Source organism: Pelobates fuscus, chromosome 11 (assembly GCF_036172605.1).
Source record: "Pelobates fuscus isolate aPelFus1 chromosome 11, aPelFus1.pri, whole genome shotgun sequence".
NCBI classification, from domain to species: Eukaryota; Metazoa; Chordata; class Amphibia; order Anura; family Pelobatidae; genus Pelobates; species Pelobates fuscus.
The window spans coordinates 8424488-8449184 of NC_086327.1; the positions used below are offsets into that span (position 1 = coordinate 8424488).

Below are 24697 nucleotides of genomic sequence, written 5' to 3' on the forward strand. Positions count from 1 at the left end.
TAGTGTCCCCAAATGTATGTGTCCCCATGTCTCTGTGTCCCTAGTGTCTGTGTCTCCATGTCTCCCAGTGTCCCCAAGTGTCTCAGTGTCCCCATGTCTCACTGTGTCCCCATGTCTCTCAGTGTCCCCTAGTATCCTAGTGACACAGGACACACTGAGACATGGGGACACTGGGAGCAATGAGGACACAGACACCTGGAGACTAGTGGACTGGGTGACATGGGGACACTGACACTGTGATACATAGGGACACTGATGCCAGGCTGGCCTTCCAATTCTTTGGGCAGACATGCCCTCTTTTTGGGCATTTTCGCTCCTTTTGGCAGTTCTGGTCACGTGATTTGTGTCAGTGGCCCACCCTTTTACACCGCCCATTGACTTCCTGCTTCACTGGACACTGCTGTTAGGGGGAATGGATTCACTTGAAAGATGAAAGCATGAATTAGTGAGAGATTAGCATATTTTAAGAAAATCTGCGTTTTCTTATAGCTGCATCCTATGAGTTTCCCTCTGGCACCATCTCCACCAGATACATAACGCTTGAGAGGTATGACTGTTTTAGCGTGTTTGGTCGATAAGATTCTGTAATTAGGCTCCTCATAATTGTCAGCACCAGACCCACTGGGCTCTTAATCTGGCCCTGATTACAAAAATCACAAAATTAACAGAACTGCTTTCATTTCTTTCCTTTCTCCTCTGTATTGTCTTTTTTTCTCTATTCTGTCATTTTCATTACTCTTTTTTTCCTCTTAAAACCACTCCTCCAACGTTCTGTCCTCTCTCCTCATCTTTCCTTCCTCTATCCTCCATTATTTTCTCTTTATCTCTCCTTTTCCTTCATCATGCCATCCCACCCTATTCACCTTTTTTTTTTTATTCCTGCCTGTCGTCTATATTTCTCTATATTGTCCTCCTTTCTTAATCCCTCCCTTGTCCTTTTTTATAATCCACTGTGTCCCTACATTTCTTTATTTCTACTCCATTCTGTGCTTTCATTTTCCCTCTTTCTCCTCCATTCTGTGCATTTTCCCTCGATCTCCTCCATTCTGTGCATTCATTTTCCCTTGATCTCCTCCATTCTGTGCGTTCGCTTTCCCTCTTTCTCCTCCATTCTGTGCGTTCATTTTCCCTCTCTCCTCCATTCTGTGCGTTCATTTTCCCTCTCTCCTCCATTCTGTGCGTTCATTTTCCCTCTTTCTCTTCCATTCTGTGCGTTCATTTTCCCTCTTTCTCCTCCATTCTGTGCGTTCATTTTCCCTCGATCTCCTCCATTCTGTGCGTTCATTTTCCCTCTTTCTCCTCCATTCTGTGCGTTCATTTTCCCTCGATCTCCTCCATTCTGTGCATTCATTTTCCCTCGATCTCCTCCATTCTGTGCATTCATTTTCCCTCGATCTCCTCCATTCTGTGCGTTCATTTTCCCTCTTTCTCCTCCATTCTGTGCGTTCATTTTCCCGCTTTCTCTTCCATTCTGTGCGTTCATTTTCCCTCTTTCTCTTCCATTCTGTGCGTTCATTTTCCCTCTTTCTCCTCCATTCTGTGCGTTAATTTTCCCTCTTTCTCCTCCATTCTGTGCGTTCATTTTCCCGCTTTCTCTTCCATTCTGTGCGTTCATTTTCCCTCTTTCTCTTCCATTCTGTGCGTTCATTTTCCCTCTTTCTCCTCCATTCTGTGCGTTCATTTTCCCTCGATCTCCTCCATTCTGTGCGTTCGCTTTCCCTCTTTCTCCTCCATTCTGTGCATTCATTTTCCCTCGATCTCCTCCATTCTGTGCGTTCATTTTCCCTCTTTCTCCACCATTCTGTGCGTTAATTTTCCCTCTTTCTCCTCCATTCTGTGCGTTCATTTTCCCGCTTTCTCTTCCATTCTGTGCGTTCATTTTCCCTCTTTCTCTTCCATTCTGTGCGTTCATTTTCCCTCTTTCTCCTCCATTCTGTGCGTTCATTTTCCCTCAATCTCCTCCATTCTGGGCGTTCATTTTCCCATTGATCCCTTCCATTTTACCTGCAGTACATAAATCAGTGCAAAGAAAAACTGTTCCGGTAAAAAGCAATTACAGAATGTTGGATTCTACAAATGTGTTTCAAGTGAAAAAAAGGCAAATTATTTAGGTTTCGTTTCATAAAAATAAAGGCTGTATAGACTTTAGTAAATAATATTTCTCTGCATACTGTGTACAGTAAATGCAATCTGTTTGTATATGTATCAGTGTATCACGGCTGCACAGTGATCTACGACCATCACCTGACCCTATTTCCCATGGTGCACTCTGCTTGCTTTTAGTTTGGTCAATGCCCTGACATTCAGCACGTTTTTTTTTTTGCTAAGTTAATGCGTGCTCTTACGATTGCTGGCCTTGTTACTATAACAACAGGACATGGAACACTGGGAGACTATTGACTTGTCTGCAGCGACAATAAAACAACATTATCGGACCCTTCAATGTTACAGGACAGAGGAGGAATGAATCCATCACCCACCTCCTTAGCCGCACGAGTTTCTCCCACCTGCTGCATGTACAATTCTAATGGGTGCAAAGACTGGTTCTTGAAATGGATTAAATCCCTCTCATTCCTTGTTCCAGAGGAGATGTCATTGAGAATTTGTGGTCTAGTGACAATTCGTACAAAATGACAAATTCCTCAAGGTTTCTGTGGATAAACCAGAGACTCTCCCACATAGCTCTGGGGTGTAGATAAAGCAGCAATTTGCTGCCACGTAGGATGATCTAGACATACAGAAGGTGATTACAATATCTCTCCTCCTTACTGTAGTGTAATGAGTTGTAGGTGTAGTGTTTGGTGACATTAATGGGTCAATAACTCTCACCTGATTTGCCATTAGATGTACTAATCGTTACTTTCTCAAATGTGTTGTGAAATCTGCAGATCATTTTATTGAAAATTTGGAACAACAAAAAATGAAAGTAAATTTAGGTAGACTGCTCCATAAATGGCAAATGTTGACAAATTGTTACTGCTTTAGAAGATGGCTCATCCAATGGATATCATTTTTTAAACTGCTCAATTTCAACTTGATTCCTTCAACTGAACAAAGTCCATTCTCATAACAAGTTCAGGCTCTGTAGCACATGTTGCTTCATCATTCCTCTACATTGAGAGGAGCCACTTTCTGATCCACAGCAAGTTCAACCCCAGACTCCACCATGTTCCATTCCTGCTTCTCTTCAGTACCCAGTTATGCACCATTCCAGATTATATTTTTACATATTGACAGGTCCCAGTTCTGATTCACAGCAGGCTCTTTCCTACACCTCTTACAGTTCTGCACATTAGCCAACTCCATCTTGACAACAGCACTCTTCTAATGTTCATCCCAAAACCTTGACAATATCCATCCCAATTTCCAAACCATGCTAAAGTCCATCCCAAAACCTTGACAATATCCATCTCCAAACAATTACAATCTCCAAACCTTGACAAAGTCCATCCCAAAACCTTGACAAAGTCCATCCCAAAACCTTGACAATATCCATCACCAAATCTTGCCAAAGTCCATCCCAAAACCTTGACAATATCCATTCCAATTTCCAAACCATGCCAAAGTCCATCCCAAAACCTTGACAATATCCATCTCCAAACAATTACAATCTCCAAACCTTGACAAAGTCCATCCCAAAACCTTGACAAAGTCCATCCCAAAACCTTGACAATATCCATCTCCAAATAATTACAATCTACAAACCTTGACAATGTCCATCCCAAAACTGTGACAAAATCCATCTCAAAACCTTGCCAATGTCCATCCCATCACCGTGAAGATATCCATCACCAAACATTACCATGTTCCAGCCCCAAACCATGCCAATTTCAATCTCCAAACTTTGCCAATGACAATCCCAAAACCGTGACAATATCCATCACCAAACTTTGCTAATTTCAGTCCCCTATCTTTGCTAAGTTCCACCCCCAAACTTTGCCAATGGCCATCATTAAACCTTGCCACTGTCCATCGCTACACCTTGTCAAGTTTCATTGTGTACCCATGTAGGCTCCATTCCATATTCCATCCGTACATTACACCAGATTCCATCCCAAACCCGTTCCGATTCTGTATGTTGCTGGGTTTCTACATGTAGAATTCTTACTCTGGCTGAAATGACTCCAATGTATATCTAGTGATTAGGACAGTTATTGATCCATTCAGGAGTCACTTAATAGACCATTTAATTTCACATCTTTTCATATCTTGCCTCTTATTTCACCCATTATATTTATATCTCAGGCGGAAAGTCATTATTATATAGAATGTTTGATCTGTAGTGAAGAATAGAGATTCGTCTGTCCCGAAGGCTGGCCGACATGAGTGCCCTATCTCGAGGCATGTGACTGCAAGTTCCTAAATTTGGATTATACATTCTTTTCAATACCCACATTTCACAGAAAAGCCTCTTTTAAACATTGAAAAATGACAAACAAAAGGAGTTTGATTTCCATTAGCATTACAGGCTTAGAAAAACACATTTTATAGCCAATGCCAATCAATACGATGATCCTATCAGTGCAGTCAGCATTTGCAGTTACTGGAGGGTAATGGAAGTACAGTGACTCACACAACGTGACTCTATAAAGGCTTTCTTTCTGATAGATACACAATAGCTGTAGTGTGAATGGAAACATCTTACACAATGCAAGAAACGCAGCTCGCGTGCTGTATTCTATTCGTGTACGCCACCGATATGTTGAATATCGAGAGATTTAAACAGAATAATATACTAAAGGTCACTTTTGGTATAGGTGCCAACAGTCCTAAATTTCACAGAGCAGTCCTGCATTTTTGGTCATTGTCCTAGCTAGCAAATGTAGGTTTCCGATAATTGTTGACGGCTGATTTCAAAATTTAGAAAGGGACAGGGCAGTAGGACCATGCAAAGAGTGGGGTCAGTCAGCCTCTTCAAGTGTAGGCCCACACCTGCACGACTGCCCTTGTCCCTGCCGACCTCAGTCCTAGAAGGTGGGCAGAGAATGTGTCAGTTATGTTCTAGATAAAAACACAACAGACCTGTCAACATTACAGCCACTAAACCAACTCTGACTCCTATGACATCCCAGCTAGCCACGCCCAGTGCGTCACACCGCCGCTATGTCATTACAAATACATACCACATTCAGAGACAGAATACAGAGACTTTTTAACTTGTAAAAGAAACGTCAGGTATGAGAAAAGCACATTTATATATATTTGCTTTTAATTCAGGATTTTTTTTATTTGATTAAATCTAAACAAAAAAAATGAACTAATGAAAAATAGAAAGAAATTAAAAATGACAAACAGAATGGATCAATTTGCAGTTTGTTAATTGTTTAATTGTATTAATCTTGTTGTTTTTCAGCAGAGGTTGCTTCTCTCTATAATGTATAATCTCATAGTGAGATATGTCAAAGTTTGATAACTTTTCTGTGAAGTTTGTTTCATATATTATCACGTTTGTGCGTTTTTTCTTTTATGTTAGTTTTTATATTATACATTCCCTTTATCAATATACATGCCTTTTCTTTTTTGCACCAGAAGAGGATTCTTTTTTTTTTTTTATGGTGTCCTCTAGCAAAACGCGAAGCAGAATATTCGCGCAGAATCATTCGAGGGATATAATTGTGGAGGGGCTTAAATCTCTCGGAATCTACAAATAAAAAGACTACTTTTTAAAACAACTCGATAAATTTAAACAAATTTTGATTCCTCTAAAAAGTCAGTTTCGGAACACTTTGATAAGTCCGCCCAATATATATGTTTCATGAGAAGTGATTTTTCACAAATTTTGACGAGAATACCAACACCATAAACCGTGTTTCTGCAGTGCGTTTCCTCGTACCGTGAGACTGATTCTAAACTCACTTATAGGAAAGGACAGTCCAATAAGACAATAATTACCAGGGGATTAGCATGTTAAACAATTAAGTTATACACAATTAATTATGCTCAGGCAGATAATTGAAACACGAACCTAAAACATGAACTGTAATTATATCCGAACCCTTTCACCGCTGATGGGAGTTTCCATTGTAAATCCTGCCATTGACTATAGCTTGCCTAGATGCCCAGACTGGCATTAGTGGTGGGCACTTCAGAGTCGCCAGCGCTGAGCAGATCATTGCATTGTTTATCTGACAGAATATGTCACACAGATGAATTTGAGTAAAAAATGCTTTAAAACGTTATCATAGATTTTCATTGCCAGTGGGACTGCACCGAATTTACTGCAATGCTGAGTTGGCACAGGGGTTGGCAAACGTAGATATTAGTTAGTAATCATCGTTTAACCCCAGAAAATGCTAAAATCTTAGGCAGCCTCTCTTTTATTAACACATGTGATAAATAAGATAAAGGTAGATAATTTAGATAAATAGGAAATAATGTGTTAAATACTGTACTAAAGCAAATTCATGTTCTTCACGCTGAACTAATACAGAATCAGAAATTCTACAATCAAATGAAAGGTGAATAATAACTATAACAGATAGACGTTAGAGGGTCACTAGACGCATCCAGACCACTTCACCTCACTGAAGGCACTGCCTCTCGCTGGAATGGGAGGGATGTAGAGGGAGGATAGGCTGGGGGGTGAACGGGCTGAGGGAAGGGGGGATGCCACCATTGGACACTTGTCACCAGCATGCTGTGTACTGACGTCAGATGTCCAATATGAACAGAATGTTTGTACCAGGCTGGCTAATGACACCTGGCTAATAATGCTTCTGGAGGTGGGGTTAAACTCTGTATGTGCAGAATTTAATAGCAAAATGCTCCAGGCTCCATGGCCACTTACTGAAGTGGTAATGGTGTGTGGGGTAACCTTTTAATCATTATTAAAGGGACACTTAATGAAGCAGTTTCGGTGTATAGATCATGCCCCTGCCGCCTAACTGCTCCATTATCTGCCCTACTCACAACTCTCTGCATGTGACTTAGACAGCCTTCCTAAACACTTCCTGTAAACAGACACCTAATGTTTGCAATTCCTTTATTGCAAATTATGTTTAATTTTGAATTTCTTCTAAAGTAACTTGACATCTGATTGAAAATGAAAAGCCAGGGGAGGTGTGGCTAGGGCTACAGAAACAGAAACAAAGGGATTTAACTCCTAAATGAGGCCTGATCTATACACAAAAACTGCTTCATCAAGCAAACGTTGCTTTGGTGCCTATAGCCTCCCTTTAATGCCACAATATAATTGCCTATTTTTGGAATAATTAGCCGTGTTACATCCCAACATGTATTCAAGGTGTGGGTCTTGCCTGTTATGCATTTGTTAGAAAAGGCCTGTAACGAGAGCTGCAAGGGGAACATGGAGTACAACATCAGTTTGCAATGAAAGCGGAATTCTGATTTGTGTTTTCAGACAACCTGGACAGAGCGAGACTTCAGATCCGAGTCAGTGACCATAAAATGCTGGGATGAGCCTACGCTAATGGTTGCTCCCTATCTGTTATTCAATGCAGGCGCAATAACCATTTCAAAATTCTGTAAATGTGTAGATATATAAATATCTCTCTAAAAGATAAAGCCAGGATAAATATAGCTTACTGTGTTTTGCCTCTTTAGTGCCTAGGACAGGCTATAAGGCAGAACCCATTATAGAAAGGGTTACTAGACCATGGCAATTGAATTGTTCTAGAACGATGATAAGTCGGTTAGTTGTGACTCTTACTGCGTTCGGTCAGTGGAAGCCGCAGCTCATTTCTCAGGATTCTGTTGACATGTCTCTTCAAAAGCTGAAAAGATAAAAAGCTAAATTAATTTAAAAAATGAGGAACTGACATGGGACAGCTGGAAAAATTAGCTGGCAAAATGGAAATGCGATTTCAGACCTGTACTGCAGAAAGCGGAACAAATTGAGTGTTCCTTCGTCCCTTCCATCCTTGGACTGGAGATTGGGGGGGGGAAAAAAAGAAATAAATGGATCCATCAATTTCACGTATGAAAAATGAAGACGTTGAGGGGAGATTGAAAGAGTTTATTATCTGCTAAGATCCAGGCGCGATATCTTGCATGAATACCAGACGCAAGGAGAAAAAACTAAGACTCTGTAAATAACATGAGCTGCTGCAGCAAAGGCCTCTGGCAAAAGATGAGCAGCTGCTTCGGTAAAGACCCACGAGCGCTAGAAAGAGCAGAGTGAAGCCATGTTACTTATATTAAACCCAGGCTGTTTACTCTCAGCATGGAACAAGGTACTGGGACGATATTTAACCCCCTTTAGCGGCCCAGATTACAGCAATACAGTTGCTCTGGCTTCTGTTGTGCTCTTGTTTAGGAAAATGTCCCGGCAGAATTAACGACGGATATATATCGCACCCCTACAAAACCACTGCAAAAAAACGCAGCATTATGGCAGCAATTAGAACATCTGCAGGTACGGTAATAGGATGCCACATTGTTATGCCTTCCCTTTAATTAACACGGTGCTGGAGGGTCACATGATTTAGTCCTGGAGCACAAATCACATGCACAGCTCGGCGAAAACACTTGCTTTTTGCTCCATTTACATGAAAAGCTTTGCGCTATGTAAATGGCTCTGCTGACAGTATGTAAAGACACAGTTCTGTACTGTGACTGCTGCCAGGCATTGGTCCGTCTCTGCAACACTCCAGATTCCGTAATGGTTTTTCTCATTGGAGCTGGGCTCCGTATATAACCGAGAATTAATCAAATCAAATGTGATCAACCCAAAAACTTCCGGAGCAGCAGGCAGAACATAAAACTGCGGAGTAACAGGGCTGCTGGGGGTCCTACATGCACAAATTATTTTGGAATCCCCTACTATTGCTGCAAACCTCATGTCAAACATTTTTAAAGGGGACGGGAAGACGAGTTTTTAGATCCACAGTGGGGAACTGCAGCAAATCGCAATGCATCATGGGTGGGAACCAATCCCAAATGCTGCAGGAGCGAGGTGCTTAATGCGTTGTTAGTGTTTTATTATTAAAGAGGGGCCCTCTCACATCTCATGAACACTTCTGCCTTAACCAGAAGCTCAAAGCATCGAAATCACTGCAGCCTACTGCACAGCTTACAGCAGTGGTTATGGTGCTATTGGGGGCACAGGAATAGGAGGATTTAGTTCTATCGAGTCACCGTTTCCTTTTCGCACAGCTGAATGATCTTAACGCAGTGCGACCAGACTGACATGGAGAGAAGTGGGTCTCACAGTTATGATATCATGATCAAGCGATTAACCCACAATTCTCTTATTTGACACAAATGGAAATCGCAAAAAAAAAAAAAAAATCATAAACACGTGAGCGTACGTCATGGAGGGAGTTTCAGTGTTGGAATAAAATAAGGTCGTTGTTCCCAGAGAGAAAGTTTTACTTGAAAGGAGGTTTAATACTTGCTGGCTGTTTAACTTCTACAGGAAATAATCGGTTGGCAAAAATGAAATATATGATTTTTATTTGACATCGCATTGAGAATTGGGAGTCTTTTGGGCTCTCGAACCTGCTTTTAAATGGGCTATAAGATTAGAATAAGCCCTTAGCAATAAGGACGCATCCAAACAAGATTCATTTTCTCAAAAAGAAATAAAGCAATAGACTTGACTTTAATGGCTGTATTGGGATAAGGATCGTTTGGCTAATGAGCAAGATTTGACTCCACTTCACCCTTGGGATATTTTTATTAATAAACCGGATTAAGTTGACCTCATTCTATCTGCTTACACTTTCTAAAACCTGTCTCGTGATACCAGTTGCAATAAGTGAGGACGCTCACTTTACAACATTATTAAATCAGATTCTTCCCTGCAGAGACACAGTTACTTTTCTCATTTTACATTTCATCCTGCTGTATAGTTATGACTGCTAGGGGGCAGTGTTGAGAACAAATAAAAGGCCCCTTGAAAGAGAGGATATTACTTTCCATATACCAGACCAGATGGCTACACCGCCCCGAGCCCCCATGCACACCCCCACATACCGCCCCGACCAATTTAGGTCTTTCAGCCTTTTGGTAGATAGCTCCCTAATACCGTGGGAATTAGGGAGTTATCTACTAAGCGGCTGCAATTTAATTCAAATGAAATTCCGATCCGAACAAAGTCACGAATTGCATCCTAACACGAACGGAGAAGCTGTTGTCATTCTCTTTGGGCGAAATTCAGTAGTTTCGCCGGCATTCTGTCTAAATGACAGGACGTTCGGAAATAGTGACAGGAAGCATTGCGAGATCACGAAGGAAAGCTAAGAATTGTGGGAAAATTTCTCTGACCACCGGAAATAAAGCACACTTTGCTCCTCAGCTGGTCAGAGATGGTCAGGCGTAGGAAACCTCCATAAGACAGAATAGTCCCTACTTTGTCTTATGTTTTAAAGAAAACTAGTGCAAACAGGAAGAAATGAAGAACAGATCCTGACAGAGGGAGAGAAGAGGAATCGATTGGGGAAAGGTAGGTCCGGCATGACAGTGCCGCTTTAAATAGCCCCTCAGGACAGCTGCTCTATGGGTATGTCACAATATCCCTCCAATTGTCACTGTGACAATAAGGTGACTACAGTGTCCCTTTTATATCAAGGCCTATAGTTATCAGATATCTCTGTATGCTTGCTATTCTACAGTTTGCAACAGTAATATTTCATTTTATAGATATTCTGCAAGAGTTATAGATTTCCCATGATTCCCTTCAATGCATAAAAAATGTGCAGCCCTCTGCATTAACATGTCCTCCTGATAACCCCCCTAAAGTGGAGAGGAAAACAGCACAATAATGGGGTCCACTGAGCACCATAAACAAATAGAGTGTCTATGTATAGAGATTGACCTCTAATGGAAGTAAAATGATTTCAATATAATCTCGACGTACACAGAATTAACTCTCAATATAACTGAATGAGCCGAGAGCCCGACAGTCACATAGTGAGCAAGGCAAGCATTATTACACCATAATAAAGTACTAAAACGTGATTTGTTTAATATTCTATAAAATATTGATATACCGTTGACTTGTTAAATGTGTAGTAGGATAGATAGAGACAGAGACAGAGGCCAGAGAGAGCGAGAGAAAGATAGATAGAAAGAGAGAGATGATAGACGGACAGACAGATAGATAGATATCCATGAAGCTCATGGCAAGATTTACAAGACATACGTAATCAAATAAAACAAACTTCTTAGTCTTAGTAGTTTTACTTTAAATGTATTTTTTTTAAAATCTACTTTATACCCACATCCCGCCATGAAGACAAAATACAATTCTGAAATCTATGAAGGTCCGTTCTCACTCTTACTGTTTACACCGGGAAATAAATCCAGCTTACGGTACAAAGTGTCGCTACCCGCAGTTTTCACATAACTTCTATTGACAGTACCTTTGGTTTTATGTACTTTCTGATATCCAGGAGCCAAACTTCTACAATACAGTTTGATCTTCTAAAAAATGAAATCAAGGTAAACTGATGAACTGAAGAACTGTCTTAGAAGAAAACTTACCAGGTGATGATTTAACCAGGGGCTTGGAGTTTTCTACCGCTGGAGATGTCCAGGAGAAACATAATGTGTTTTGCTCAGATAACTTGAATAGAGATGTTTTATCTTCGCTCCGTCTTCCACCAAACTCACGCTGCTTTAAATGGTCTGGACATCAAATCAATGAAATACATTTCCATCTCTAAAGAAAGGAACTTGTCTCGGAGTATATTGTTTCTTGACACACTAACTGGTTCAGGTGCATAAAACGTTTCTAAATATTGTCGAAATAAGCTGTCTTATCAAGTTGTTATGATGGATTTCAGTGGTGGAATAGAGTTCAAGGATGATATAAAATTATTGATTAGGAAAAAAATGAATCCTGCACAAACTAAAGCATTGTATCTAGAAAGCCACCGGTGTTCTGCTGTACAAAAAGTTCACGATGGAGAAACCATTAGGAAATTGAGAGATAAAATCACATTTTGATATAAAGTTATCTGTTTATATCTGCACAGCCTTAGCACACAGTATATCATATGACTCTTACAGAAACACTTTACTAAGATCCAGGAGTTCTCACAAGGAAAAGAACAGACAAATTATTTTATACAAACAATTTTATTAGTTGATTAGAAGTGTTTGTTGCAAGCCGTTTATCTCCTTAACAAAGATCTGTTACATTAGACATGATTTAATAGAAATACTATTTGTGTAGCAGGTTGGAAATACGGACATAGACAACCTTCACATAATGACATAATACCGCCCACCCCACCACAAACCCCTAAACAATCACAAATCACCACCCAACCAGCCACATACCCTTAAAATATCACATACCACCACCCACCGAACCACATACCTCTACACTATCAGAAACCACCACCCGACCAGCCACATACCCCTACAAAGTCACATACCACCCACCCAACCACATACCTCTGCATAATCAGATAACACCACCCACCCAACCACACACTTCTGCATAATCAGATAACACCACCCACCCAACCAACCACATACCTCTACACAATTACAAACCTCCACCCAACCAGCCACATACCCCTACAAAGTCACATACCACCACCCACAAACCACATACCTCTATACCAGGGGTGGGGAACCTTTGGCCCCCCAGATGTTTTGGACTACTTCTCCCATAATGCTGGCAAAGCATCAAGGGCAATGTAGTCCAAAACATCTGAAGGGCTGAAGGTTTCCCACCCTTGCGCTACACAATCAGGAATTGCCACCCAACCAGCCACATACTCCTAAAATATCACATACCACCACCCACCCAACCAAATACCTCTGCACTATCAGAAACCACCACCCGACAAGCCACATACCCCTAAAATATCACATAACCATCACACACCCAACCACAAACCTCTACACAATCACAAACTGCCAGCCAACATGCTAAATATCTCTACATAGTCACATACTACTATCAACCTTGCCAGGTATCGATACAAAATTAAATACCACCATCCACCTAAGCACATACCCCCACAATTGCATACCACCACCCACCTACCAATACACAATTACAATATGCACCAAACCAGCCACCCACCCCCTACATTGAGATACTGGGTGCTTATTGTGCCTGTTCTTACATCACGCAAAAGTTATCTAATTGTTCATTACGAGAGCAGTACATATTATATGGACTTATCTTATGACCCAGCAGCTTTCATTAATCTTTCTGAATCTGGGTTCCACAAGCAACAAAAACCATCACATGTAATTACAATCCTTGTCCACAGAAAAACACGTTTTTTTTCCCTATGTACAGATGTCAAATGTATCAGCAGATGGCGTGGGAGCAGCGAAAGCTTTATACCTGACCTCGAACCTGTCAAATCTTTAATTATGTTGCTTCAGTTTTGCCCGAAACCAATTCTTAGCTTACAAGAAGCAAACACAAAAAGGACAGGTCTGATCACTCATTTTACACATAATTCAAATGAAACGCTGGGGAAAAGAAATACGTATTTTCATAATCTTGTTTCACCCCGTCGACCTCTGTCACCAAGTCCTGCAGTCACGTAGCACACACAGAGGAGAGCGAGGAAGAAAAATCACTACTGCCTGTGTAATCTTAATGTCTTTGTTAGTGAAATTGTGTACATTGAATGTCAATAATGCAAAAAGGTCCGTATTTAATGGGCTGTGCGAAGTGAATGAGATTAAAATTGGCCCAAGTAACGGAGAGATCAATAGGGAAAATATTGACGCGGCGGTTCCATGCTACAAGATTCCGAAGCATACTTTCAACATTAGTAAAATTATTTCTCTAAATCGTTTTTTCCACACGCGACGCTGAGGGGTTATTTAGTATTTAAGACCCAAGGACCTCCACAAACTGATTTACCATACAAATTCACAAGGCAGAACCGTGACTGCAGAATGGACTTTATTGTTGAACTGTTCCCTGAGCTTCGGCGATTGTTACGGGTTTCTGATGTGCCTTACACGCCTCCGGCGGTTAAAGCTAAAACATTCTTTTATTTAAAGACACCGATGGGATTATTTAAAGGAATACTATATCAAAAACATGGCTGCCAAATGCTGGAGCTACTGCTCTAGGGCTGACCAATAATAATGTACACAATGCTACTGGTTACCGGTACTGGCCGCTGGCTGTTACACTAAAACATGCATCACCAAAGGCCGAAGCACCTTGTATTCAAACAAACAATGTAAACCTTAACTGCTGGGTACCCTTTAATAAACTGGGCAGTTTGGTCTCAGGACATTTCAAATTTGGCGATTCTGATGAACCATAATTTTAATACTGTTTGCTTTGGAAATTATCAGATGTTACAATTTTGCAATATGCGTATTTTCTCACCTGTGTTCAGGTAGATTTTTATTCATTTAAACCTACAGAAAGGCTGGAATATCAGTTCCTCTACACACTGTGATCAGTCGTTACAAGAGGTATATAACCAGGAACCTAAGCGGGGGGTTATCTGTTCAAATTCACTTATAGAGATACTTGATGCACCATTACCACTGCATTTATTTAAAGTGGTTATGGTGCCTGGACTCTGTATGTGTAGCCCTGAAACGCTGCATACACAGAGATTAACCCCTCTGCTGCTGAAAGTGCAACGCAACATTACAGGGGTGTCATTAGTAAGCCTAGAAATGGCTAAAATTAATTCTGAGAAAAACTGGCTTCTGACACCAGCACTCACTGCATGTTGGTGCCAGACAGTGAACGGTGGCAGGGTTCCCCCCTTCAGTGGCATCCCCTGTACTCCCCACCCCCCATAGGAATAATTCATTGTGCCCCATTACTCACAGGATGAGTTTCCTATGCCCCATTACCATAGCATGGATTCCCTGTGCCCAAATACCCATATGGTGGATTCCCTGTGCCCCATTACCCATAGGGTGGATTTCCTGTGCCCCATTACGCATAGGGTGGATTCCCTGTGCCCCATTACACATAGGATGGATTTCCTGTGCCCCATTACCCATAAGATGGATTCCCTGTGCCCCATGACCCATATGATGGATTCCCTGTGCCCCATTACCCATAGGATGGGTCCCCTGTGCCCAATTACCCATATTATGTGTTCCATGTGCCCCATTACCCATAGAATGGAGATCCCTGTGCCCCATTACCTATAGGATGGATTCTTTATGCCCCACTACCCACAGGATGGATTCCTTGTGCACCTTTACCCATACGATGGATTGCTTGTGCCCCATTACCCATAGGATGGATTCCCTGTACCCCATTACCTATAGGATGGATTCTCTGTGCCCCACTACCCATATGATGGATTCTCTGTGCCCCATTACCTATAGGATGGAATCCCTGTGCCCCATTACCCATAAGACGGATTCTCTGTTCCCCATTACCCATAGGATGGATTTCCTGTGCCCCATTACTCATAGAATGAATTCCCTGTGCCCCATTACTCATAAGATGGATTTCCTGTGCCCCACTACCCACAGGATGGATTCCCTGTGCACCGTTACCCATAGGATGGATTCCTTGTGCCCCATTACCCATAGGATGGATTCCCTGTGCACCTTTACCTATAGGATGGATTCTCTGTTCCCATTACCCATAGAATGGATTTCCTGTGCCCCATTACCCATAAGATGGATTTCCTGTGTCCTACTACACACAGGATGGATTCCGTGTGCACTGTTACCCATAGGATGGATTCCCTGTGCCCCATTACCCATAGGACGGATTCCTTGTTCCCCATTACCCATAGGATGGATTCTCCGTGTCCCATTATCCATAGGATGGATTATCTGTGCCCCATTACCCATAGGATGGATTCTCTTTTCCCCATTAACCATAGGATGGGTTCCCTGTGCCCCATTAGCCGTACAGGGGATTTCCTGTGCCCCATTAGCCATAGGATGAATTCCCTGTGCCCCATTACCCATGGGATGGATTTCCTGTGCCCAGTTACCCATAGGATGGATCCCCTGTGCCCCATTACCCATATAATGGGTCCCATGTGCCCCATGACCCATAGGATGGATTCCCTGTGCCCCATGACCCATAGGATGGATTCCCTGTGCCGAATTACCCATATTATGGGTTCCCTGTGCACCATTACCAATAGCATGGATTATTTGTGCCCCATTACCCATAGCATGGATTCCCTGTGCCCCATTACTCATAGGATGGGTCCCCTGTGCCCCATTACCCATATAATGGGTCCCATGTGCCCCATGACCCATAGGATGGATTCCCTGTGCCCCATGACCCATAGGATGGATTCCCTGTGCCCCATGACCCATAGGATGGATTCCCTGTGCCGAATTACCCATATTATGGGTTCCCTGTGCACCATTACCAATAGCATGGATTATCTGTGCCCCATTACCCATAGCATGGATTCCCTGTGCCCCATTACTCATAGGATGGGTCCCCTGTGCCCCATTACCCATATAATGGGCCCCATGTGCCCCATGACCCATAGGATGGATTCCCTGTGCCCCATGACCCATAGGATGGATTCCCTGTGCCCCATGACCCATAGGATGGATTCCCTGTGCCGAATTACCCATATTATGGGTTCCCTGTGCACCATTACCAATAGCATGGATTATCTGTGCCCCATTACCCATAGCATGGATTCCCTGTGCCCCATTACTCATAGGATGGGTCCCCTGTGCCCCATGATGCCTGCAGAGCTGTGAGCACCTGTTTTCACAGAGACTTTCTCTGTACCTCAGCCTTCTTGTTAAGATGGGTTTTACATGCTTGAAGTTCTCAGTTTATAAATGCAGCTGGATAGGTTTGTGCATGGCTACAAAGTCCAGTTGCAAATAGAGGTCAGACAGATGAAACCAGAAACACAGGTTTTGTGTGAGGGACCAGTACAATTTTCAGGTCCATGAACCCCTAATCCAGCACTGAGACCACCCTCGATTTCATGGTACCCCCATAATCTGCACATGATACTTAGTAACCATTGTATTGGGGGGTTAGGTGGTTACGTTTAGTATGGAGGTGCCGTCTTGATATATCCAGTAATCACGATGCCTCATATCATATTTCAGGACAAAATCTTAGTCTAAATAAAAAATTTCAGGTTTGAATCTTGGCCTCAATATAAAATACTACTTCCAGGGATGGTAATGAAGTTCACAGGTGGGCAAATCATTTCGCATTCTGCACTCATCCAGGCCATGAATATTAATCTCTATGATAAAATACACATTGAGCGTCTAATCAACGAAACATGAATTACTTATTGTAGCGGTTCATTTTGAGCCTGTGACACAAATTCAGTAACAACACAGCAAAGAAAATATTTACTGAGCTATTTCTTCTATTTTCTGACTGCCTAAATGTAGTAAAAAAAAACAACAATGAATTCTCCGTGTGAGAAGGCCCATCGTAGAATTCCTTCCAGCGATGATCACAACCTCCGAGAACAGAAGAAGACAAACAAGTGGAGACAGATCTGCGGCGAAGGCGTTTTATACAGGATAAGGAATTGTATGCAGCCAGCATGCATCCTCAGACAAGCTGAATAAACCCTGATGTGTAAAAAACAAAGCCACACACATAGAAAATCAACCATATTATACCGGGAGAAAGGCCTTCAAAGGGAGCTATCGTGGAAAACGAGTTATTGATATATTATACTATACATTAATATTTGCTACATGTAAAGATAATGAAAGATAATGGACACAACCTGTAAGGGTGATACAACCTCTTTCCTATTAGACAAGGATCTAGGATCACTGGATTCCATATCCCTGACTACAACATGTGTAAGGGGGAAGGGGCCCGTCACTGGGAGCCCCTGGCATTTTATCTGTATCCAACCCAGCACATCTGACACAAGCAGTCATGTCAGTAAGACTAGTCCTATAAAATGACGGCTCATGTCTAGTGTGCTGCATCCCTCCTTGGCCAGGATCCATAGTGAAGTAAAATCCTCTTGTTACCTATGTCATTTATTGGTCTTCTGTAGAAGTGACTTGTGCATGTCAGACCGGAGCGAAAGGCCTTAGGAAGCTCGTTAAATGGACACTCCACCGCCCAAATGCAAAATAGATACAAATCCCTGTTCAGTAGACATGCCCCAAATGACAGCATGCATGCTTTTAATTATACATTTTTCATTGAGGGTATATCTTAAAAAAAGCTTCCAAAACCTGCAGATCTCCTAACTGCAGCCATTGCAAGCCCTCCCCTTCTAACCCCGCCCAGACTTTCTGTGGCTGTCCAATCACAGACTTCCCGATGCAGCTCAATGAGAGGTCTTTGCAGGGCAGGTGCTCTGGGCAATTGCTGCCTCTTGAGTTTATCTCCATTGAACAAAACAAACTAGGAAGTAACAGGACCGGGTGTCTGGTTGACAGATATAGGGGGTGTAACAAAGCTGATTTATAAAAGTGTCAATTTCTATTGAAATCTACACTTTTTGCTAAATGAAACAAGAATACACACATAAAGCTTTTCTGCAAGCTAAAGGGGTCGAGTGTCCCTTTAACTACAACTCTATTGTACACTACACTTTCAAGCTCCATGTGGTACACGCACCCAGACCTAGCTGAGGGGTAAGTTGTCTCAGTACTGAGAATTGCCATCTGTGCCAACGCACCTTGTTTACAAAACCACATTCTGTCTGTTCTCAGATTTGGTACAATCACGCTTGGCAGGTGAGTTAATACTGCATATTATAATTTTAAATACTTCCCCCCCACCAGAAAAAAAATATATATATTGCCTACAAAAAAAATTAAGAACCACAAAAAGTGAAGTAAGGGACTCCCTAGTTTACCCGCAATCACTCTGCATGCCACGTCTAATAGCACCCAGAATGCTGATGGCTAAGAGTTAACTGACTTGGCATGAATCACACAATAAAAAAAAAATCATAGAGTATGACTATTCTTCATCATTTCCACTTGGTGATTACATACCCAGAGTAGCATTGACCGTGCAGCGGGAGATAAACAGACTTCACATTGTTTTGTCCTTCTTAAAAGACGTGCTTTGTCCTTTGGAATCTACAGATAAAGGCACTAGACAATACCAGGTCCTGCATCATAACAGTGACACGGGTAGCGTGTTCTAGAGATCAACACACAAACGCAATGCTTTGAGCTTTAATAGACGCAAACAAAGGGATACATTACACAGATAAAAATTATTACATTATCATTCACCATTCCAATTGCTAACCTTGGTCTTAAAAAGAAAAAAAAAAGAAAAAATGTTGAGTCGCGATAATTGTGACGTTCAGGTGGACAGCTGGCTGGAAAAAAAACTGCTTTAGAAATCTATGCAACATATTCTCCAAACGCTGCGCTGTGCCCCACATATCGATGAAGGCAAGCCATGAATTGGTAGATTTTGTACAGCGCTGTGGAATATGTTAGAGCTATAAATGTAACAATAACTTTGCCAGTTGCAAGGATCCCATAGCTTAATAACCCTGGTAACTATTACAGCTTCTGGCGTGGAAGCACCGTTAACACCTTAAGGACACATGACATGTGTGACATGTCATGATTCCCTTTTATTCCAGAAGTTTGGTCCTTAAGGGGTTAATCATATATGACGCCTGGCAGACTGGACAGTGCGTGGAGCTGTAGCAATTTAAACGGTTTATTTACTTCTCTATCTACTCTCTGATAAAAGGAAGTCGTTTTCCCTGTTTTCCTGACTGTCTATTCTATGGCACAGTTTTCTATTTTTTTTTATCCAATACTTGTCTTTTCCAGTACATTTTAAAACCTGCACTCATTCGAGTCCTGCTAAAGCCTTTTTTTTATCAGCTTAATCCAGAGGTTAATACATAGAAAAATGATTTTCCCGATAATCTTACCTACAGTTGTCATGTGACTCAAAGTCACATGACTTGGGTTTATTTAAACTGCTACCTGCAAAATGTGCAATGGTTTTATAACCCAATGGAATGCTGGGAGCTTATCTGATCAACTGTGGTGATGATCTGATTGGCTGCTGGCATCACATGCTCCAAGAAGAAGAATTCTGCTGGTACAAAATGTGATACATTTCCAAAAAAGGCTGCCTTCATAATGAAACATGGTAACTGAAGATAAAATGACCAAAACAATACTTTAATCAGGTTTAAACAGGGCTATTTCCATTATTTATTTATTTATAAAATATTTTACCAGGATGGATACATTGAGATTTCTCTCGTTTTCAAGTATGTCCTGGGTCCAAAAAAACATTGCATTGATACAATAGGATGCAATATTACAAAAACAATATTAATACACAATATATACAAAATGTAACATAGAACAGGTAGGAAATATATCATCAACCATGACAGGTGCATTCTGTTTCGAGGTATGTAGAGAGGGATCTCTTAAAGGATGGCTTTAAATTACATTACGTTTTCTAGCTGTATTTATTGTGTATTATTGCAGATTTAACTCCGGAGAGAGGTTCCAATATAAATATGCCGAAATCAACAAAGAAAAATGAATTACTTCCATATTTTTATCACTGGACACAATGGCTAGTTCGACAAATCTTTGGGGTTCATATACCCCTTGCAATAATGGAGTAGCAATTAGAAAATGAATTCATGAAGATACTGTCAATCAGTTTATCAGAGAGGTTTCCAAAAATCTAGCAGCACCACTAAGAGAGCCCCTTCCCTGTGCCACTGAGGTGGTTCACAGACAATGCTGGGAACAGGCAATTTAGACACAGCACATGGGGTAAGAACATGGGGGGCCACCATAAACACTCACAGAGGCTCTCGCCAATGGTATTTATTTAATGGCATCCAAGACACTGAGTGTCATTTAAGAACCGTCACTTTGGGTTAAGAAGTATTAGGACTTGGTGCAATCTGCATTAATCAAGGGAGTAATTCCCACGGATTCTTTGGATTGTATCAGTGAACTATAAAGGTCGTTAGAGCACGCAGCATCTCCAGTGTAAATGAATAGTGTGTACGGCCCTTCGGCCCACCGCGCTGATATGACATGGACTACTTTAAACAGGAGAGGGGATTAGGCAATGCTGTAATTAATGCAGCATCATTATGGCATCAGTATTACAACACTCAATACATGAATTTCTTTAATGTAACATTGTCAATGTGGAGCATTTTAAAAGGTCACTAAAGTCGCCCGATGAATTCGTCTGTACATCCTGCTATTTTAACCATCCAAGGTAAAACACTGCCGTTTTGTAGAAACAGACGCTCAGCATCTGCTGCAACAAATGAGTAAAACACTGTCACGTGATGTTGTAACCCCAAGGGGAAACATGGATACAGTGCTTTCCTATGGGAAGCTGGGATGCGCATGCTGCTCTCTTGATAATGTTGCGGGAGCAGAAGTCTTAAACTGCGCTGTAGGAAGCCTCATTGCTGGAAAAAGATGAGTAAGAAGCTAAAAGCTTTATTTTATTATTTTTATGGCAGGACACGGAAGTGATAGGAATACAGGTACGCATTCATAAAACTGTACTGCTCCTTTAATAGAGTTGTTGAAGACTTTACAAAAAAAAAAGTAATTTAAAAAAAAAGTGCATTTCCAATTAACAGTGAGGCCAGGAATGAGGGGGTAGGTTCCAGGCCACAAAGAGCGTTCTCTACATGTGACGCCGTCTGCTTCTGTACGACCTACAATATCTATCACAACTGCAGACAGCTGAACAAGAACAAACCGTGGCCCTTAACATTCGCAGCATCAGAATGATACATTCCATCCAATGTTTAGAGGATTAAGGAATCTCGTTTTTTAATTAGTAAACCGGCCATTTAGTACCGGACGCCTCCAGAGGACAATTCACAAGCCAATAAATAACGGCGGATGGTTGGCTAGGATGCTTTATTATCGGGGGAACATAATGCGTGCTCTATGGCAGATTCCTCTGTTATTTTACAAGTAAGAACTGGTTTTCGGATTGAAATGGCACTGTGATAATCACTACGGACTATTACAGGCGCTTGTTTCTGTCCGAACATGTTGACAGGACATCACTCTGCTTTCCTATCACCAACAAACAACTGGCCAGTGTCTCTGATCCTCTTCTTTTCAAATCACAGAGTACAGGAGGCAGAAAGCATTCACACACACACACACACACACACACATAGCTGAATGATAACCTTAGAAGCTCTGCGACATGACAACTAACGCAGTCACTTGTTAAATTCTCTTTTTCTTGACTCAGTAAGACATGAGGAGACATTCAGGGAACAGGCAACTTGAAACACCCATTGAAATCATATATATTTTTGAAGAGGTTCTTTAAGATAAAAAAGGGCACAATTTGTATCCTCCCCTTGTTAATTAATTGCTTGCTGAATGGGCCCAGCATACTAATGTGAGCTGCGCAGGATTCGCTTTGAATCGCAGCTGGCGTTTAGCCCCAAACTGTGCCCATTATCTGCTCCCAGACAGAAAGCAAAGCAACTCAAGGGTTCAAAGAAAAGCACTGAGCGTGTGTTCTGAGGGTGCAAATTAAAGCCAAGAGTGAAGTTCAGCTAGATTCACATTGTTAATAATTACTCTTTTATAGGAAATCTAGTGATCCACAAATAAAAACAAAAATCAGGTAAGATAAGGTCGCAGGAGGAGTTTGTGCAATCCGCCAACACTAGAATCAAAGATGGCTACAGTAACAGCAATTAAAGGGGCAGTGTACCCCTTTTAAAGTATTATTCATGGGTCAATGAAACATGACTGCTCTCGCTGTAGATTCTGAATTCAGTTTTTAAACCCAGGGGGGTCTTGTCCATGTCCGATTTCCTCCCAGAATGCTTTGCAGTCTTAATACTTTCGGCCACCGTGGCATTAGCCTATTTAATGCCTGTACTTCATATTTAATTGTGAATATTAGCACAATAATCATCATTTCATTTCATTTCATTCCTATTTTGCCTTTTATCTTGTAGTATGCTGGGGTTCCTCTAGAGGGAGCCAGTGCTACTGAATGATCCATCAGCTGCATTCTCATTACGACAGTGACGATTTGCTAAGCATCATGGGAAATGTAGCTGGCAATTACATAGATACCCCTTTGTGTGATGGCAATTGTATGCTGAATAGCAGTATTATGCACCAATGTGACATTTGTATCCATATTCAGATAATGTTATCACTTGGATTGGATCACTGAAGTGCTTTCTGGGTAAACCAAGCATGTACAACAAAACACAAGAACACAAAACTGGGTGAAAAGTGCAGACAGTCACAGGAATCTGAACCTAAAAACTTAAAGAGAAATGATAGTGCTAATACTGCAACGTTGTATTCCCTGGGCTGGGTCAGGCTCTGCCTCCGCTGGCGGGTGAGACCGAATGCACCACAATCGTATTAGAAAGGCATTGCGTTAGCACGGAATCATTGCTTTCCTATGGATTTTCGCTGATGCTCAGTGTCATCATGCAAAGCGTGAGGATGTCTAGCGTCATTTAGGGGAACCTAGAAGCGTCTCTAGTTGTTTTCTGGTAGACGGCCTACTAGATTTGGAGTTAACCCTGCGAGGTGATTATTCAATTTCTCAAAAACTGCAATAATTAAAATTGTAAGGTTACGGGACTGCACCCAAACCACTTCCATGAGCTGGAGTGATCTGGGTGCCTTTAAAGGAAAACTTCAAGCTGTGCCGGGTGCCAGGGGTGTTCTGGAGATCCCTCTACACTGCGAAGGGTCGCCTGGTCACTCCTGGTACCATAATCAATACAGCAGGCATGTATCGCCTGATATTAATGTTGCATTCAATTGGGGTAATCTTCACATTCTAACTTTAAAGAACCCGTCTGAAGCCAAATGTTTTAAATGGTAACACGGATTAAATATGGACCCATAATGGCGCGGTGTGAGTGGACAGACTCACATAAAGTACAAAGTCACACACATTGTACAACAGCCAAAACAATAACGCCCATTAAGTCTTACTTTAAGACTTGCTTCATTGAGACAAAGAAATGCTTTCTTTCGATTCTCGAGATGTAGATGGAGAAAGAAAGCTTTCTGTGAAGTTAGGCGCAAGCACTTTTACCGTATTATGTGTTAGTAATCCGTGAAACTCCTGCTTTTTAAATCCCGTGTGCAGCAGAATTCACTCCTGCTGAGCCGGATTTGCAAAAAGCTTTTGTGTTTCCTCGGTTCTCTGTCATTTCTACATGTACTTTACAATTAGCAACACATCTGTAGAAGTTATACTCCTCGTGATTCTGAGATCGTTCGGTTCACAGCCATTGTGCTATGGCAAGGAACAAATCTCTCATATCCGAAAATTGAACGGCGACCACTACAGAAAGACTTAATATCACTAAAAATACTAATCTTCAGAAAGGTAAAACGTGCCCTCAAAAAACATACTTAAAGGCATTTATTTGTTCATTAAATACAGTTATCAAATGTGGTATATTTCATTTAAAATGCATTCTACTGAATTTTATGATTTCATAATCTAAATTTCTTTCTAAAATATATCCCACGATTCCTTCAGATTTACATATATTCACTATACGTGAGGTTGAAGGTATTTACAATAGATAAGGGCAGCAAACTAAAAAAGGGGATCCATCCAACCCCTTTCAGAATCAAAAGAAATAAACAAAAACAAAAAAGTATGCGCTACAAGAATACAATAAAATACTTTTTTCAGTAATCAAATGAAATAGTCCATCAAAAAAATGAATACCCCTTTAATTGCAATAAAAGATATTGGGTGGATGGTAGATTCAACTACTGACAGTACAGGAAATCCAATAGTGCAATAAATCAATATATGTGTGCTGTATATAATAAAACTGCG

At 41.3% G+C, this 24697-nt stretch overlaps 1 protein-coding gene across 1 annotated transcript in view; it reads right to left on the reverse strand.

The window, feature by feature from the left end:
- The window catches only part of IGSF21 (immunoglobin superfamily member 21), a 404960-nt gene that overhangs the window by 192566 nt on the left and 187697 nt on the right, over window positions 1–24697 (reverse strand). The gene's annotated exons all lie outside the window — the stretch shown is intronic.